Source organism: Miniopterus natalensis, chromosome 14, assembly GCF_054644295.1.
Source record: "Miniopterus natalensis isolate mMinNat1 chromosome 14, mMinNat1.hap1, whole genome shotgun sequence".
NCBI lineage: Eukaryota > Metazoa > Chordata > Mammalia > Chiroptera > Miniopteridae > Miniopterus > Miniopterus natalensis.
In genome coordinates this window covers 18,726,195-18,744,571 of record NC_142094.1, presented here as the reverse complement: position 1 = coordinate 18,744,571, position 18,377 = coordinate 18,726,195, and the positions used below count along the sequence as shown (strand labels likewise).

At 49.2% G+C, this 18,377-nt stretch overlaps 1 pseudogene; it reads right to left on the bottom strand.

The window, feature by feature from the left end:
• Positions 1–1,853: 1,853 nt before the first annotated feature.
• LOC107545796 (ubiquitin-ribosomal protein eL40 fusion protein pseudogene) overlaps positions 1,854–18,377 on the bottom strand; it is a 62,685-nt pseudogene continuing 46,161 nt past the window's right edge.

The window sequence follows — 18,377 nt, the reverse complement described above, 5'->3', positions numbered from 1 at the left end:
TTGGTACAAGTCTTCTCTCAGATATGTGATTTGCACATATTTCTGCCAATGTATGACTTGTCTTTTCATTCTCTTAACAGTATTTTTTGAAGGGTAGAAAATTTTAATTTTGATGAAGTCCAATTTATCATTTTTTCTTTATCTATCATGCTTTTGATGTCATATCTAAGAAAATTTTGCCTAATTCAAGGTCACAAAGATTCCTGGACATTTTATAGCTTTAGGCTTTACATGTAAAGTCTATGACTCATTTTGATCTAATTTTTTTGTATATTATGAGGTATGGGTTGAACTTCCTCCTTTACATATACAGATCCAATTGTTTCAGCATCATTTTGTTGAAAAGACTATCCTTTCTCCACTGAACAGTCTTTGCATCTTTGTTAATTGTCCATATATGTGTGTGTTTCCTTCTGTTGTATTGATCTAGCTGTCTGTCTTGATGCCAGTACCACACTATCTTAGTGACTGTATGTAGCTTTGTAATAGGCCTTGGAGTCTGGTAATGCTAGGCCTCCAACTTTGTTATTTTTCAAAGTTGTTTTTATGTTAAGTCTTTTGCATTTCCATGTGAATTCTAGAATCAGCTTGTCAATTTCTACAAAAAAGCCTGCTAGGATTTTGATTAGGATTGCTTTAATGCTGCGCATTCATCTGAGGAGAAGTGACATCCTAACCGTCTCCTGACCTATGAACATGGAATGTCTCTCCATTTACTTAGGTCTTCTTTATTTTCTCTCAGTAATGGCTCATAGTTTTCAGTGTATTAGTCTTACACATCTTTTGTTAGACTTATCCCCAAATAATTCATATTTTTTATGGTATTGTGTGAAGGATTTTTTAAAAATTGATTTGAGAGGCAGAGAGGAAGGGAGAGAGAGAGATAGGAACATCGATGTAAGAGAGAAACATTGCTCAACCGATTGCCTCCTGCACGTGCCCCAACAGGGGATCAAACGGGCAACCTGGGTATGTGTCCTGACCAGGAATTGAACCTGCCACCTTCTGGTATACAGGACGATGCTCCAACCAACTGAGCCACACTGGCCAGGGCATGAAAGATTTTTTTAAACAAAAATTTAAGCTCTATTTAAATATAATTGACAAATAAAATTATAATATATTTTGAGTATCCATTGTGGTGATTTTCTATGCATTGTGAAAGGATTCCCCCCATCTAGTTAGTCAACACATCAGTCAACTCACATATACATCAGAGGTGTTTTTTTTGGTGAGAAATTTAAGTTCTATTCTCTTAGCAAATTTCAATTATACAATAGAGCATTATCAACTATAGTCACCATGTTATTATACTTTAGATCCTCAGAACTTATTCATCTTAGAGCTGAACGTTTGTACCCTTTTACCAACCTCTCCCTATTTCCCTTACCCTCCAGCCCTTGGCAACCACTTTTCTACTCTGTGTTTCTATGAGTTTGACTTTTCTTAGATTCACACATAAATGATACTATGCAGTATTTGTCTTTCTCTGTCTGGCTTATTTCACTTAACAAAATGCCCTTAAGTTCCATCCATGTGGTTTAAATGGGAGGAATTCCTTCTTTCTCGTGGCTTAATAATATTCCAGTGTGTGTGTGTGTGTGTGTGTGTGTGTGTGTGTGTGTGTGTGTGACATCTTTATCCATTCATCTGCTGATGGGTGCTTAGGTTGTTTTCCCATCTCGGCTACTGTGAATAGTGCTGCAGTGCACATGGGAGTGCAGATATCTCTTTTTTATTCTGTTTTCATTTTCTTTGGGTATATACCCAGAAGTGTGATTGTTGGATCATACGTTAGTTCTATTTAAATTTTTTTTTTTTTTTTTTACTGCTCTCGTTGACAACAGAGAAACTTATTGAGGCCCCAGGGCCCCAGGGTTCGGGCAGAAGGCTGACCTGCAGGCCCGAGGAGTTGGTAGAGGGGCCTTGTTTAACCTTCTCCTTGGGCACAGGTTGTGGTGTGGCCGCACTCCTTCCTGTGGCAGCTGGCAGCGTGGGGGTGCAGGCGCATGGAACACTTGCGGCAGATTACCTTGTTGCAGTTGTACTTCTGGGTGAACTGGCAGAACTTGATGATGCCGCCCCTCAGACGAAGCACCAAGTGCAGGGTGGACTCTTTCTGAATGTGTGGTCTGAGGGAGTGCAGCCATCCTCTAGCTGTTTGCCCCCCAAAATCAGATGATGCTGGTCAGGCGGGGTGCCCTCTTTATCTTGGATTTTAGCTCTGATATTCTCAGTGGTGTCACTGCCCTCAGCCTCAAGGGTGATGGCCTTGCCAGTCAGGGTCTTCACAAAGATCTGCTTCTCTGCGTCTCCTGGGGAGGCTGCTCTGCTGCCTCCTTGAAGAGAAAGAGGTATTTTTAATTTTTTGAGGAACCTCCATAGTTTTTTCCACAGTGGTTACACCAATTTACATTCCCACCAACAGCGCACAAAGGTTCTCTTTTCTACACATCTTTGCGAACACTTATCTCTTGTCTTTTTGATGCTAGGGATTCTAATTTCCATTGGAATGCAATTGAATTTTCTTTTAAATTTTCAATTGTGCATTTGGGAGAAACAGTGTGTATTCATTCATTCATTCATTCATTCATTCATTCATTCATTCATTCATAAAACAGTTATTGGGCAGTGGCCTCTGCTAGGTTTTAGAGATGCAAGGGTCTCTGCTTAAAATCTAGTGGAGGAAACAGATATTAAACAAATAAACAGGTTATCACATTGATCACTCTAGCAATAAAGAAAAAGAACAGCATTTGTATGATATAATTAAGATTCATGGGGGAGAGACAAAGGGAGACCCTTCTGAAAAAGGAACACTGAAATGAGACCTAAGAGCTGAGTAGAACTATGCAGGGAAGGAGCGAGCAGAATGTTCCAGGTGGGGTAATGCAGGCACAAGGGAGCAGGCAATAGCTTGGCCCCTTCAAGGAGCCGTTCTGGCTGGCTGGAACGAGGCCTGTGAGCTGGAGTGAGCAGAGAAGAGCCTGGGGACAGACGCAGGGCTGGGAGCAGGCAGAGCCAACTGCCTGATGAGATGACCACATAATTTATCATCCAGACTAGAGCACGTTTGAGACTGAAAGGGTGCTACTAATAATAATGTTGGGATAACAGGTCACCCTACTTGTAGGTCAAGGTAAAGAGTTCCAGTTTTATTCTCAAGGATATGAGAAGCCATTGGGGTCTCAAGGAAAGGAAGATGGGACCTGATTTGCACCCGGAGGGCCTGAGGTAGGACCATAGCACTCAGAAACCTCTCAGCATCCTCCCCATCCTTATGGGGGAGCCTCTTGAGAAAGTTTTGGGAAATATTAGAAGTTGGGAGTGAGAGAAGCAGCCAGGAGCCCAGAAGTGGCCAGTGGAGTCCTGCAGGATAGGCAGTGAGCTGGTTACTGTTGCTATGCAGCAGCCACCTGGTGGCCCTGCCTGACTATGCCACTGTCTCCTGCCTGCTTCCGACAGATGCCCTTCCCAGCAAGTGAATCGGTCCCCAGTTCAATAGGAAGGAGATAGTGATGAGAACTGTCCCACGGATGCCACAGGCTGATACGGGGGTGGGGGAGGGGGATGCTGCATTCTGCCCCAGTTGCAGGTAGGGGTGGGAGGGGAACAACCCCCTTATTACAGCCTAGCTCAATCTCGCTGTCACAGATTTTACAAGGCGTGAGTGTGAGATGCATGAATAAGGTGACAAAGCTCCTATTTTGGTGTCCCTGGCCTTCAGCATGCTGGCCTCCACCTCATTTCACTCACTCAGTACACTGTCTGCCCCAAGCAGAGGCCACGGCTGGCTCTGGCACTCACACATAGTGGAGTGATCATGGTGTTACCCCTCCCCACCCACACATAGATCCACAGAACACAAACTCCCCCCACCGGGGAGCTTTCGGTGCACAAACCAAGAGAAGATGGTAGCTTAGGAAGGAACCAAATCACCAAAGCTCCCCAAAGCTGTGTGTGCACACCCTGCAAATCAGTCTTTCTCTAAATGGGACTCAGGTCTCTTCTATGAGAACAAGAGGTAGCCAAAACCCAGGACCCTGGGCCATCTTCCAGGCCCAGGAGGCAAATCGTGACTGGTTTAAATGAGTCATGGCAACTCATTCCCTTGGGCGGTGATTGGCTGAGATTGGGAGAAGGTGGGGGATATGAGATCCAGTTTGGTTACCGAGATGCAGAGGGAAGTCTGCTGGGGAGGGCTCTTTTTCCCAAATTAAAAAAACAAAGCCTTGGCTGGAGAAGTCCTTTTCTCTCTTCTGCCTAATCTGTTTTCGCTCCCTGGACTGACCACATGATGCCAGGTGGTATAGCAGCCACTTTTTAACCAGAATGCAAGGAGCTAGAATGCAAGGAGCACGGTGAAGGAAGATGGCAAGGGTCTGGGTTCTTGAAGTCTTTCTTGAGTTGCACTAGTCCTACACAGACAAATGGCCTGTACTGTTTAAGCCGCTGCAGCCAGGCATTCTATGACATGCAGCCAAAGTCTGCCCCTAACTCCCACCCCCACGATGCAGCCGAGGCTTCCAGATTGGGGGACCCCTGCCTCAATCCTCAAAGGAGGAATTAAATGGCACAAAGAAGTGAGAGGCTCCCAGGATCCCGAACCCCAGCTTTGCCTCTTTCCACCTCGCTGGGTCTTGATGTCCACTTCTGCACAATGGGGGCATTGAATAGCTCTTGGCTCACAGAGTCGTTGGGGAGGTAATAAGATAATAAATGGGGTAGTGAGAAATAAATAAATTTATTCAGGAAATCACCAGATGTAAAGTAGATGTTCAATAAAAGAGAGCCCCTTCCCTCTCAGGACGTTACGTGGAACCACCCCTCCAGCCCTGGCTGTCAAGTCACACACATTCATCGTGCGTGTCACCCTTGTTGCCAGAAGATTTTGCATTATGGAACCTTGAGTTTTAAATGAAGCGTCAAATGTAATTTGGCAACACTAAGAATTAGTTATGTGATTGCCCTTAGAAAAGCCAGGGAGCTCAGTTTTGATTGTGAAATTGGTATCTGCCCACAGGGGAGGGGACCTCCCTCCCTCGCCCGGGGACATGGAGAAGGGGACAGGGACAAGGCTTTACATGGTCAGCACATTTCTCACCCCAGACCCTGAGAAGTGGGGCTCCTTGAGGAGTGACCAGGGGGCGGGGCTGAGGGGTGCAGCGTCCCCCGTGTCACTGCGGCCCCTCCTGGCTACCTCAGCCTCCCTGGCTTGTGCACTCCATCTGTCAGCTGCAGACACACATGTGGCTCCTGTCAGTCCTTCCCCTTTAAGGGAAGGGAAGCATTTCCTGAGAGGGTGGTGGGGGGAGAGGGAGACAGGCAGCCAGAAGGGAGGCCACATTTGTCTCGATGACAAACCAAGGACAAAAGCTCAGTCTGGAGCATTCCAGGAGGGGGCTGCCTCCTCCCGAGGATGGAGAGAGCCATCCTCCCCTGGCCTCGGGGCGGGTCATGTTCTGAGCGGGGAGTCAGTGTGCAGGGAGTGAGCAGCTGTGCGTGGCCACCCGGGCCCCACCCAAGTCACCCGCCCCCACCCGCTGTGGGCCTCCCCCTCCGAGGAGTCTGGGTTTAATTTTCTGGTCAGTGAGGAAAGCAGGAGGAAGGGGACCAGGAGGAGGAGAAGAAGAGCGAGCTGAAGTTCTAATGCGGTCGGCTGGGGTCTGTCACTCAGCACACAGCCCGCTGACGACTCAGGGCAGCCCCAGCTGTAAGCAGCCCATGATTTATGGACACTGAGTGAACTCCTGCGGCAGAAACCAGCCTTGAGATCAGAGCAGCAATAGGGCCCTTTTTTTGGCAGGAGACAGGGCCTGCATTTTTCTCATTCATGCCAAACTGCTTTGCACGGCAATTAGCTCTGTCCTCATTTAGTCTCCAGTCCCAAAGGGTAATGAAAGTCATATATCATCTTCAAGACTGCTAATTATTGAGCTCGCTTACAGGTAGGCTTTGTAACTGTGAGAAGGGCCTGTCGGCCCAATATTTATTACTCTTCCAATAAGTAAGCAAAGGGGGTGGGAGGGAGAGGGGGAAGGAGGGAGGGGGGGAAGAAGGGGGGGGAAACAACTTTCTGGAGAGACGGCCCAACCCCAGCCCCGGGATCTCTGACATACCTTCTGCAAATGTGCTCATCAGAGGGGAAACATCTTTATTCCACGGAGCCATTTTTCATGCCCGAACAAACCAGTCTGGGAGAGTGGAGAGTGGTGAGGAGAGGCCTGTGGAGGGGGCGGGCTGGGGTCTGCTCTGGAGGGGGGAAGGGGACTGAGGGGCACAATGGGGAGGAGAGCACAGGGAGGGAGCTGAGCAGGAAAAGAAGATAGAATCCCCCAGCCCCTGCCCAGGTCCAGAGCACCCGCACCCCTCATTCCAGGGCCTGCTGGCTGGATGGCAGAGGTGACAGTCAGGACCAGGGCCTGGGATTAGCTGCGTCTGTCACTTCAGGGCGTGGGCTGTGTGAGAATAATGCTGGAAAGGTTTTCATCTGAGCCTTTTGCTTTATTCTGCTGTCCTGCCACTAAGTGGACCTACTGCCTGGATTACAGTCTACACCAGCAGATTTCCATGGGTGTGGCTGACTAAGGGGGAAGTAGGCTCCTATTTCCATTCAAACAAACTTAAAAAAAATATAATGACTTTTCAGAAAAACCGAGCATAAACATTAGCCAGGGTTATCATGGTTATTTTAATTTATTTATTTTAACATTTACCCCTTTACTTTATTATATTATTTTTTTCATCACCATTTATCCCCCATATACCCTCTTCCACCTTTCCCTATCCTCTCCCCCCTGCAGTCACCACACTGTCCAACTCGTGGTTATTTTTAAATAGAGGATACAATTAAAGCAAGAGCTAAAGAAATACAAATATTTAAGTAGTGCTAGATGCCATACTCACTGTGCAACCAGTATTTATTGAGTTCCTACTCAATAAATGTGTTAGGCACTGTTCTGTGTGGGAATAAAGCAGAGGTCAAGATGGACTAGTCCTTGCCCTCATGGAGCTTCTAGTCCAGCAATCAATCTCTACGTAGTAATCCTGGGGTGCTTTTTTACACCCTGACTCACATAGTAACAACAGCTGACCACCCTGACTTGAGTTGCAAACATAGCTGACATCTGTTTAGTGTTTATCATGCGCCAGGCACTTCACTGAGAGCTTTGTGTGCACATTTCTCAATGAATCCTCACAACCCCTATGTGGTTGGCCCTGGAGCCATCCCCATTTCATAGGTAGGTTGAGTTACATGTCCAAGGTCACACAGCTGGTTAGGAATGGACTCATGCCATCTGGCTTTAGTCTGTTCTCTAAACCATGACACCACAATTCATGAATTGTGAGAGCAGACAAAAGGAATGTCTGCCTAAAAATTCAATGGATGAATTTTCCTCAATTCATCCTAAACCACGTAAAATTCTAGTTAATGACATTGTTTTGGCATCAAAAGCCATCATGAACAGATTTATCTCTTCCACCATCAGCAACCCTCCCACTCTGAGCCTTTATGGATGGTGGACTCACTGGTTTCAAACTCAATTGAAGGAAGACTATTAGGTTGATTTCCAGGTAGCACCAGCTGTTCTGGAATCCTTCGTGACTATGGGAGGAACGGTGGTATGCTGGAGTACCCCAACTCCATCTAGGAACATCATACTGGTTGCTTAAAATTGACCAGTGTAGGAATATTTACACTTTGGAAAATGGCAAATGCTACAAGTCAGGTTTTTTCGTTGGTTTGTTTGTTTCCTAAAGAAGACCTGCTTATTAAACATTTACCAGCACACCACTGGGGCAATCCCAAGGCAAAGGGGTAGCTCACAGTAACCTCATGGTAATTTCTTTCCACCCAAGGGAAGTACAGAGAGCACTGGAGAGGGAATCTAGAGACATGAGTTCTAGACCTGGCTTTGCTGCTAAGGGATCCAGATTTGAGCTCTGTCCTCAATCGCATCAGGTGGCCACTTAGGTGCCACCATAGCCACAATTAGGTAAGAAATTACTTTCATAAAGAGTCTAGAGCCATAAAATGAAGCTTAATTGGATTTCATTAAGTTTTTGCTCACATACATAAGGCAGTTCCACCATATGTGTATATAATGGGCTAGGGTTGTGGGTATATGTGTGAAACACATGTGGCTACGAGACATGCACAGGGCGTGGAAGACATTCCTTCTGCCTGCTCTCTCATTCTTCACGGTTTTGCAGCTAGACAGACAGGGCTAGAAAATCACGTCCTCCCACCTCTGTGACCTTTGGTGAGTGTCTTAGCTTCTTTGTGCCTCGGTTTCCTCCTCTGTGAAATGAGCATAGTCAATAGTGTCTATTCGCAGGGAGCCGTGAGGGTTGAATGATAGTGCACATTGGATGCTGGGCACTGACTTGTTACAGAGGAAGTGCCCAATACCCACCCTGTGCTGCTCCCATTTCTTCCCTACCTTGTCTCTTTCCTCTGGGGGAAAGGTGCCCCACACCCAGCTACCAGCTGCCAGGACCCCATACAGGTGACAGGGCTGAGACAGATGGGCTGCCCTCACCTCCTCCTCTGCTGGACCTCCCAACCCCCGGCAGCTGTGCAAACCTTTTTGTGTTCCTTAAGTTCCCATCACTGGGAGAGAGGAGTGATCCTAGAGTGTCATGTTCTCAGGTGTGGAGGCTCCAGCAGTAGGGGCATGGCCCTGGACTCTGTGGGCAGGTCAGCTGGAGGACACCAAGCAGGCTCTGGAACTCTCCAGTCTACTTACCCTGAGCCAGTCTGCCTTCTGCCCATGTGGTTTGGAAATGCCCTTCTGCACGGCCAGCTCCTGGTTCTTGTATGGAGGCCTGATCCTCTCTTGTGCATCTGGTGGTGACCATCTGTGGGGTGGATGCCACCTGCCTGCTTCTTCCCATGCTCCTGGTCCCTGACCTTGGCTCTGGGAGACTCCGCCTACAGTCTCTGAACACAGACACAGGAGGATGCTCTTTTTTTCCATCTTTCAGCTGTCCCTGTCCCGTGATCCTGAAAGATGGATCTATAAGCTTGGATGCATGCCCCGCCCCCCTCGTCCTCTCTCCTGACCCTCTGTCTGACCTCTTCAGCCCACCCTGCAACACACCTTTCATTCCTCCCCATCCTGGGCTTGTTTCTGTTTACTTTCTCAGTTTCCTACCATCCCATCCCCACTTACCAGGGTCTTGTCTTGTGGCCATCTTCTGGACCTTTGACTTAAGGCTTCCTGAGAGTAGGTTGAACACATCGAGCCTTGAACAGGGCAGAAATGAGTGGAACCAGGGCTTCTAACAAAGCCAGGACTCGAGGCTCCCTCCCTGGGCTCTGTGGCTCCCTGTGATGATGGCATCCTCTCTGCCCAGCTTCTCCTGATAGCAGAGACATGGTTGCCAAAGCAGTGGCCTCTCATCCAAGCCCATGGAGGAAGAAGGATATCTGTCCAGAGTCTTGTTTAAAAATTCTGGGGAGAAGTTGATTGTCCAAGGTTAGGACACGTGTTCAACCCTATCACTGTGCTGAGCAGATGGGGTCCTGGGACAGGCCAGGCACAGGCCACCTACCAGCTCTTGGGCACCATCAACACAGTGCTGTCAAGAAGAAGGAAGATGCCATGCTGAGCAAAGGCAAGTGACTCCACTGCAGGTGGAGATGGTCACCTGACGTTCCAGCACCTGCAACATGTGCAAGCAAAGCGGTGGGGCACAAGGTTTAGACACAGACGATGCTGCCCTGTTGGAGATTTGTCTCAAGAGAACCATAACCATGTTTGGAACTAGAGGGTCATCTTTTTATTTTTTCCCAGGAACCAGGAGTGATTACTGCAGAAATTGGCCAAGGTTCCATTGGGTGGCTCCAGCTGAGGTTGGGCTCCCAGCCCAGGAATGGGCAGGTGAGAAGAGCGGAGTAGAGGGAGTGTGTCTGCGTCTGGGCCTCAGAGTTGCAAGATGCTACTGGGAGCCAGGCTGCAGAAGTGGCCTGTGCCATCGGGCCCCATGTTCAGAGCCATTACAACTCCATCCTCTATCACCACAGAAAATCTCCTGAACTGTTGATTCCCAAACAGTGGCACCAACAAGTCAGGCTCTTTCCCAAAGGCCCCAGGGGATGGGGGCAGGGGGTCAACCAAAAGCTGAACCTTGCTTTCTGTGTGTGGGCTCTCCCTGCCTCACCAGACACAGATGTCGTGGACACTCAGACATGCCACCCTTGCACCTCTTGGCCTGAAAAGCCCCAGCCTGCTCCACAAACCCTGGCAGGTGAGCCTTGGGACAGCCTAGGATGAAGCAGTGACTAGAGGCCTATGATAATGTGGAACACCTGCCACAAGAAGTTGGGTCAGAATGAAGGGGTAATTCACTTAAATTTTGAATTCGTGGGTGGAGTTCTAAGTGAGAGCCACAGAGCAGGAAGTATTTTTCCCTAAATTTTGCTGTCCCATGGCTCTGAAAAGAGGGCATGGGTGGGGGGCCTTGTGGGTGGAGGATCCTGTGGGGTGGGGGGCCCTGTGGGTGGGTCTGTGGCCATGAATTCCTCACTCTTAATACTTGTTATTGGGTGGGAGAGAGTGGATTTCTGAGGCCAGGAGTGGGGAGCAAGGACTGTTTATATGAGGGGCAAGTTCTGGGTTTCAAATTGGGATACAACCTGGCTGGAGAGAGGGCCATGCTGCAGAGGGGGCCCTTGCACAATAGAGAGCAATAACTGAGTCACCCATGGGTCCCAGCCCTAGACTTGTCTCGTGCCCGCAGGCCTCTGGCCCCTACTGTTGAGGTTGCATAACAAACCGTTCCAAACCATTTCATCATGTCACAGATTCCGGGGCAGGAGTTGGGACAGGGCACAGTGAGGATGCTGTGTCTCTGATCTCAGCTGGGCCCACTCAGAGGCTGGGGGCTCATCTGGAAAAGTCTTCATTTATATGTCTGGTGGTCGATGCTGGCTGTCAGCTGGAACTTGGTTGGGCTGTGGGTCAGAAACCATGGCCTCAGAAACCTCCACGGCCTCCATGTGAACTCTGTGTTGCCACGTTGGGCTTGCTCACGGCACGCAGCTGGATTCTAGGGACAGGCATCCCTAGAGGGCCGACAGAAGCTGCGTGGCCTTTTCTAACCTAGCTTTAGAAGTCATGCAGTGTCACTTCTGCCACCTTCTCTTAGTGGGAGCAGTCATAAGCCAGCTCAGATCTAATGGGAAAGGAATTAGCTTCTACTTCCTCACGAGGAGAGGCAAGTTTATATTGTAAGAAGAGCATGTGGGACGTTGTCGCCATCATTGAAAGTCCAGTTGGCCCTTGAATGACGTGAGGGTTAGGGACACCAACCCCCCGGGCAGTCAAAAATCCATGTATAACTTTAGAGTTCCCCCAAATTTAACTACTAATAGTCTACTGTTGACTGGAAGCCTGATCAATAAGGGAAATAGTTTATTAACACATATTTTGTATATTATATGCATTATATAATCTACTCTTACAATAAAGTAAACCAGAAAAAAGAAAATCTTATTAAGAAAATCATAGTGAAGAGAAAATGCACTGACAGTACTGTATGTATTTATTGAAAATAGTCGGCATATAAATGCAAACCCATGTTGTTCAAGGGCCAGCAGTACCCTTGAACCAGCCACATCTTTGGAAAACCCACCTGCCACACCCATAAGTTTAGGTAGATGAGGTCCAGTAGCAAACAGAGCCTTGCACCCACTTCACAAAGGGAAAGACTGAGGCTACAAAAGTCATTTAATTAAAAAAGGGTGCTAGGCCCTGGTTGGATAGTTCAGTGGGTTGGAGCGTCTTCCCGATACCCCAAGGTTGTGGGCTGTATCCCTGGTCAGGGCACATACAAGAATCAACCAGTGATTGCATAAATAAGTGGAGCAACAAATCAATGTCTCTCCTTTTCTCTGTCTCTCTAAAATGAATAAATAATTTATTTATTTTTTTAAAAAGGGTCCTAAAAGCCCAATGTCCACTCAGTTTAGGGATTTTTTTCTATAATATCCCATGGGGTTAATTATCTAACCTCTGAATATCTGCAGTGATGTAGAGATCATTACCTTACAAAGGGGCCCATCCCAGTTGCTGCACAGTTAGAATTGTCAGAAAGCTCTAAGACTGAGATAAGATTGTAAGTCCTGCTAGCTCTGGTTCTGCCCCTGGCGAAAGAGGACTGGACAAGATAGTTCTTGAGTGCTAACTATGTGACTGGCCTGTGCCTGGGGCTTTCACAGCTCTTTTACCCAGAAAAAGCAAGTGCCAACCTGCTCAGTGTTGATGGAGATGTCACTTCTCTATCCTGAGGTCTTTCCCCTGTTCCTCAATGACTAGGTTGTCCTACTGCTCATTACCTTTGCCTATGTTACAATTTCTCAGATTTCTTAAAGCATCATTTGAACTTGATGCTTTAGCCTAACACTACAACATGGCTCCTTTTTTTTTAAGCAGCCACATCATACATCTTAAGCTTGCAGTCAACTAAACACCCTCAATCATTTTTCACTTTAACTGCTGCTGTACCTGGTCCCTCCCATGCCATTTTTGTCCAGGAACCTTCTTATCAGACCAGAATTAAAATGAGAATGAATATCCAGAGGTCCATTATTGGCTGCAAAGGACTTCAAAGACCAAAGGGACCTGTGGCCTTGTCCCTGGTGGACCAGAGCTCAGCTTGAGCTCTGGCTTTCTGGCTGACAGGAGGACAGATCAAATAGGTTCACTCAGAGGCTGAGAGAACTGCCACTCAGTGTGTGCCTGTCCCCTTCTCGCTTGGGGGTGGGGACAAACCATAGGGATAAGGAAGTGCCATTTCTGACACTCTCAGAAATGCAAGTCACTTGGGCCTGACCGGGGAACAGACTGCCTACCTGGCATGAGCGGTGAGGTAACAGGAAGTACTGTCAGAGGAGAGATCAGAAAAGGCTTGCTCAGCCCCCCTTGTTATGGGTCTCGGTGGATTCTTTTTTTTAAAAAATCCTAACCTGAGGATATTTTTTCCATTGCTTTTCAGAGAGAGTGGAAGGGGGAGAGAGAGAGTGAGAGAGAGAAACATTGATGTGAGAGTGACACATCAATTGGTTGCCTCCTGCATGCACCCTGACCAGGGAGAGGGATTGAGCCCTTGGCCAGAATCAAACCCGGGACCCTTCATTCGGAGGGCCAGTGCTCTAATCACTGAACCAAACTGGCTAGGGCTTGCAGTGGATTCTTATTCATGTACATATATGTAAAAAAAACACAGTAGAAGCATTTATTGATCTTAGGTGCATCCTCCTAAATTGACATATCCCCCAACCACCAGTATGAAGTCTCTCTGGGTTGCAAGTGACACAAACAAAATTAAAAGGAACATATTGGCTTACCTACTGTTAAAGCCAAAGATAGAGTGGGCTTCAGGTTTGACTAGACCCAGGAACCTGAAGAAGTCATCAGACTTGTCATCCACTGCTCTGATTGGCCTCATTTGCTTCTGGAGGTTGGTTTCTTCCAGGCAGTGGCAGCCATGGCACTGGCACTCTGGGGTCCTAGCCTTAAAAGTCTCAATCTTAAAGAAATGGAGAGTGTCTCTTGTTCAGAATCAACATATAAAATCCTAGGGAAGGACTCTGATTGGTCTGACATGGGTCACATGCCTATCCCTGGACTAACCATTATAAGCAGAAAGATAGGATGGAATATATTAGCCAGGCCTGGGTCGTGTGTCCTTTCCAGTGGCCAGCTTCCTCACAGGCATCCAAGGCATGGGGTGTTACAGCCAGGCCTCAGGGGACAGGAATGGTCAAGTCGGGAATGGAAGCCATGCTGTCTTTGGGTGTTTCATACCCGCTTCTTTGTGCCTACCCTCTCTTTCTCCTGCCTCCCTTTGAAGATCAGCTTTTTTCTCTCTTCAGCATGTACATGGTTCAGAATGTCCTGCCCAGTCCCAGACTTTCAGGAGCCCAACACCACCTGTGGCTGAGTTTAAGGAAGAGGGGATCTGATTGGTTGCAAGGATAGGTATTTGCTACTGGACCAACCAATCAGCTGTGGTAAACGGCAGGTTTCTCTATTAGGAGCACGGCCTCTGGGCAGGCCTGGAGCAGGGGGGCCCTGGGTGGGACAGGCACTTCAGAACGAGATGACTAATCCCAGGTGACTCAGAGAAGAGCAAAGGCAGGTATTGTCCCTGCCCTCAAGTAGCTTCAAGTCCAGCTGGGCAGGCGACGTGCTCATCTGGGCCAGGGGGGGGTCACAGGATCTCAGAGGATGGCAAGGTCATCATGGGCCAGGACAAGCAGAGTAAGCTTCCTGGAGGTACTGTTGTGGGAATGGAGCGGGCCTTTCCCGGTGGGCAGAAAGGAAAGGAAGAGCTACTCTAGAAAGAGCATGGAGCAGACATTGTCTCTCAGATGCTCTCTTCTTACATGTGATCACCTCACCTGAAACAATATGCAAATGCATTTAAAGGTTCATGTCCATGATGGAGCCTTTTCTCAGAGCATGAGCCCTATACAGTAAGTTTCTACATGGCTTCCTCTCTCCTCCCTCAGGGTCCTGCCAGACTCCTCATACCCTTGGTCCCCAGATGCCCAGGGAAGTGATCCCACCCCCTCTGCTGCTCACCATCTCTGGACATGTATGTGGAGTTCGTAGGGAATTTTTCATGACTTTTTGGAAAGTCAAGGGATGTCTTCGCTCCCCAAAAGCCAACAGTGAAAAAACAAACAAAACCCAACTAACCAACCTACCAAACAAAAATAAACTCCAAGAATAAAAGGAGGAAATTAACTCTTTGTATCTGGAGACGGTGAAAAGATCTGTAAGAGCTCTGAGGTTGGGACTCCTGCTCAAAAGAGACAGAGGTCCAGGAAAATTTTGGACTTGCCCAAGTTCTCATGGAAGAACTAGAACCCTGGCTTCTCACCACAGGCCCAGGGCTCCTTTCATTAGCCTTGCTGGCCAGCAGCGGGGAGTGGGCCTGGCAGGCAGAATGTGTGAGCAGGGGGTGGGGAATGCCCACCTTCACAAGGCAGGAGTAGAGGCTCCTTCCCAGTGCGGCCAAACCAGGTTCTCTTGGGAGCCTGGGAGGATCCAGAGAGTGGCTAAGAGGTCACGGTATCTCCTCAGGGACTGGGGGGACGGTCCATCCAACGCCGTTTATCTGGGCAGAGTCCATTTCCTGTTGGAGGAAAAGATCTTTGTGTTCCTCTGCTGTTTTTTCCCCTTTCACACAGATCAGACATCAGATCCCGTCAGATAAGCCCAGCTGAAAAGAAAGGGGCAGGGGCTGGCGCAGAGAGGGAAGGGTCCCTTGCCAAAGTCACACAGGAAGACACCCAGAGAAACCCTACCCCGGGAGTGGACGCAGAGAGGGGTTCCCGTGGGCCTCACTTTAACTTTTAACATTTCCACATGAGGTCACACCTAGGGCAACTGCAATTACTTTTGCATCTGGTTAAAAGCGACACATTTTAAAATACAGACTCGCAGGCTTCGCACTTCTCGCCTGGGTGCGGCCTCTGCCCTGGTTCTGGAAGAGGCGACCTAACAGGATGGAAAGTGGCCCAAACCTCACTTGACCTGGGAGAAGCCCAGGGCAGTCAGGGGAGGGCAGGGGACCCAGAGGGGGGGGAAAGAGGGGGGAGGAGGGAGGGAAGTGGGGGAGCCAGTGAGCCAGAGGGGCGGCCAGGCCGGGAGAGAGGGAGAGGGGAACCCCCGGAGGACGACAGGGAGCCCCAGCGCGCGGGGGAGGGGGCGGCGGGGAGAGGGCAAGGTGACCGCGGGTGTCAGTGCGCGGCCAGTTGTCAGGGTGCTATCTGCGCGATGATGGATGCGCGCCCGGGCTCCTCTGTCAGCCTGTCACGGCGCAGGAATGTTTAATGTTCTCATTATTGGTTACGCTGTTGTGTATATTTCTCTGTCAGCACCGCGGACCCAGCTGAACTGGCAGAGCACTTCAAAGGCCTGCGGGTCATTCATCATCCCCATGACGCTCCGGCAAATGCTCAGCTTCAGCTCCGCGCCAGGGATTTGTTATGACTTGCGAGCCGGCTGACAGACAGGGCGGGCGGCCGCGGGAGGGGCCGGGAGCCGGGCGCGCAGCCCTTCTGTCCCCGGCGAGCGGCAGCGCCCCGCGCCCTGGCTCCGCGGCTCCCGGGGCGGCGGCGTGGACCGGCCGGGGCGACCCGGGGCGGGGGGCGCAGGGCTCCGGGCGAGGCGGCGGCGCGCCCCAGCTGGGGTCCCAGGGCCCCCCGAACTCTCCCGCGAGTGTCCCCCCCCCTCCCCGGGGCGCCCTCTCCATCCAGTGCCACCCTCCTCCTCTGGGCTGGCGGTGGCGGCTCCCAAAGTTGTGCTGAAAACCTAGAGGTTGGGGGGGGGGGGGGGAGCGAAACTTGCGAGCGGCCAGGGCCCGGGGAGGGGCGCGCAGGCCGGGGCGGGGGGGGGGGGGGGGGGGGAGAGCGCAGGAGAATATCGGAGCTTTGTTTCCTTTCCCAGGCCGTGACATGATTAATCGTTTTCTTCTGATCTAATTTTGGAACATGAAAAACAGCACATTTGTCTTGAAGAAAAATGATGTGCCGAACCGCGCAGATGGAAATTTCGAGCAATGAGAAAGATTAAAGTGAAACCCCACTCCTTAGACCTAATCATGAGTTGTAGATTATTCTGTCGGCCCAGCCAGATGGTAGCTCTGATTCCACAGCCCCTTCTTATATTAATGAATACTAGACTGTTATATTTGACTTAGGTAAGTGAAATGTCTATCAGAGCTAATGGACTGCCAGCCAGCATAACACATGTTGTACCGCTAAGGGTCCTTGCTGCATTTTTCATGTTTTATACTAATGTAGAACATTGTGTTTCCTACTGTTTTTCATCATTGTCACTGTTTGCTAAATATTTTCACATGGAAGGGGGGAGGGAGACAAAGTCAGGAGGAAAAAGAACCCCCCTCTAAACTTGTGTCCAAAGCTAATTTCCTCCCGTTGGACTTGGCTATAACTCTACAAGTAAAACAGTCACCCCGAGCAATGCGTACAGGAACTCAATAGTAACGTGATTAAGTTCCTAGTCAACAAGACTACACTCGACTGTATGTTAACAAACCTAATTATAGCCCTGTGGTGATAAATTGGGCCAGGGCCCTTGCTGCACATCTCTGAGGTCATGTCTAGAAGAGCAGCTTGACCTTCTCTCCCCAGGGGAGAGAATTGTCCTGGAGCAGGGTCCCAGGCTCAGCTTGGTGGAGGGAGGGGCTGTTCCTCCCTGACCCAGTTGTTCAGCCCCTGGGGAGAGTGGGCAGGTGCCAGGAAACATTTCAGAGCAGATGGTCAGAGATATGAGCAACCGGGCATTGGGGCTTTTCTGGTTGAGGTTGGAAGGGTGGTGGCTTCGGAGCCACTGGCCACCCCCCAGATCATTGGTTTCCCGCAGGCCTCTGAACCTTGGGGGGTTCATCTGGGCCCAGTAGAGGTTGATTTAGACCCTCCCCTTTCTTCCAGATGTATTGTCTATGCACTGGGGAGACCCCCAAAGAGCTTGCTCATCAAGGGGAAATCCTGAGTTAGTGTTTGTGAAGGACCCAACCCTGGGTGTCTTAGAGAAAATAAGTCATGGAGATGGAATCTGAATCCTGTTTGGGGACAGATAAGATGGAGGTGGTTGCCCAGCTAGCTTGGCTCAGCGGTTGAGCGTCCACCTATGATCCAGGAGGTCATGGGTTCAATTCCCTGTCAGGGCACATGCCCGGGGTTGCGGGCTCGACCCCCAGTAGGGGATGCGCAGGAGGCCGCCAATCAATGACTCTCTCATCATTGATATTTCTATTTCTCTCTCTCTCCTTTCCTTTCTCTAAAATTAAAAAAAAAAAAAAAAAAAGATGGAGGCTTTTGTGGGACATCTTCAAGGGAGAAAAAAAAAGTAAAGAAATACATAGAGAGGGGAGACCTAGACATGAGAACACATGGATAGAGAAAGAAGGAAGAGAAGACTTCAGAGAGATACCGGCAGAGTAGAGGGCCCGTGAGCTCAGGGGGCCGGTGAACTCAGAGAAACTCTTCTTGGGACAGCCAAAATGAGCTCCCTAAAAGAGCAAATTTGTTCCCTGCTTAAAATTCTCTCTTGGCTGTAATTCCCGAAGGAGTGAGCTCAATGTCTTGGCTGGCAATAGATGACCCTTTTCCACCTATCCCCAGCTTACCTCTCTGGCCTCATCTCTCACCTGTCCTCAGCCATGATCCTTACACTTCTGCCACATGAGCTTTCCCAGGGGTCCTCAAAATGGCAGGCTCTTTTAAAACAATGTGCTTTGCTTGTGTTTATCTCTGTTTACCCACTTCCTTGCATTCTTTTTCTGGCAAACTCCTATTCACCCTTTAAGGCCTAGTTTCCATGTGTCCCCTCAGC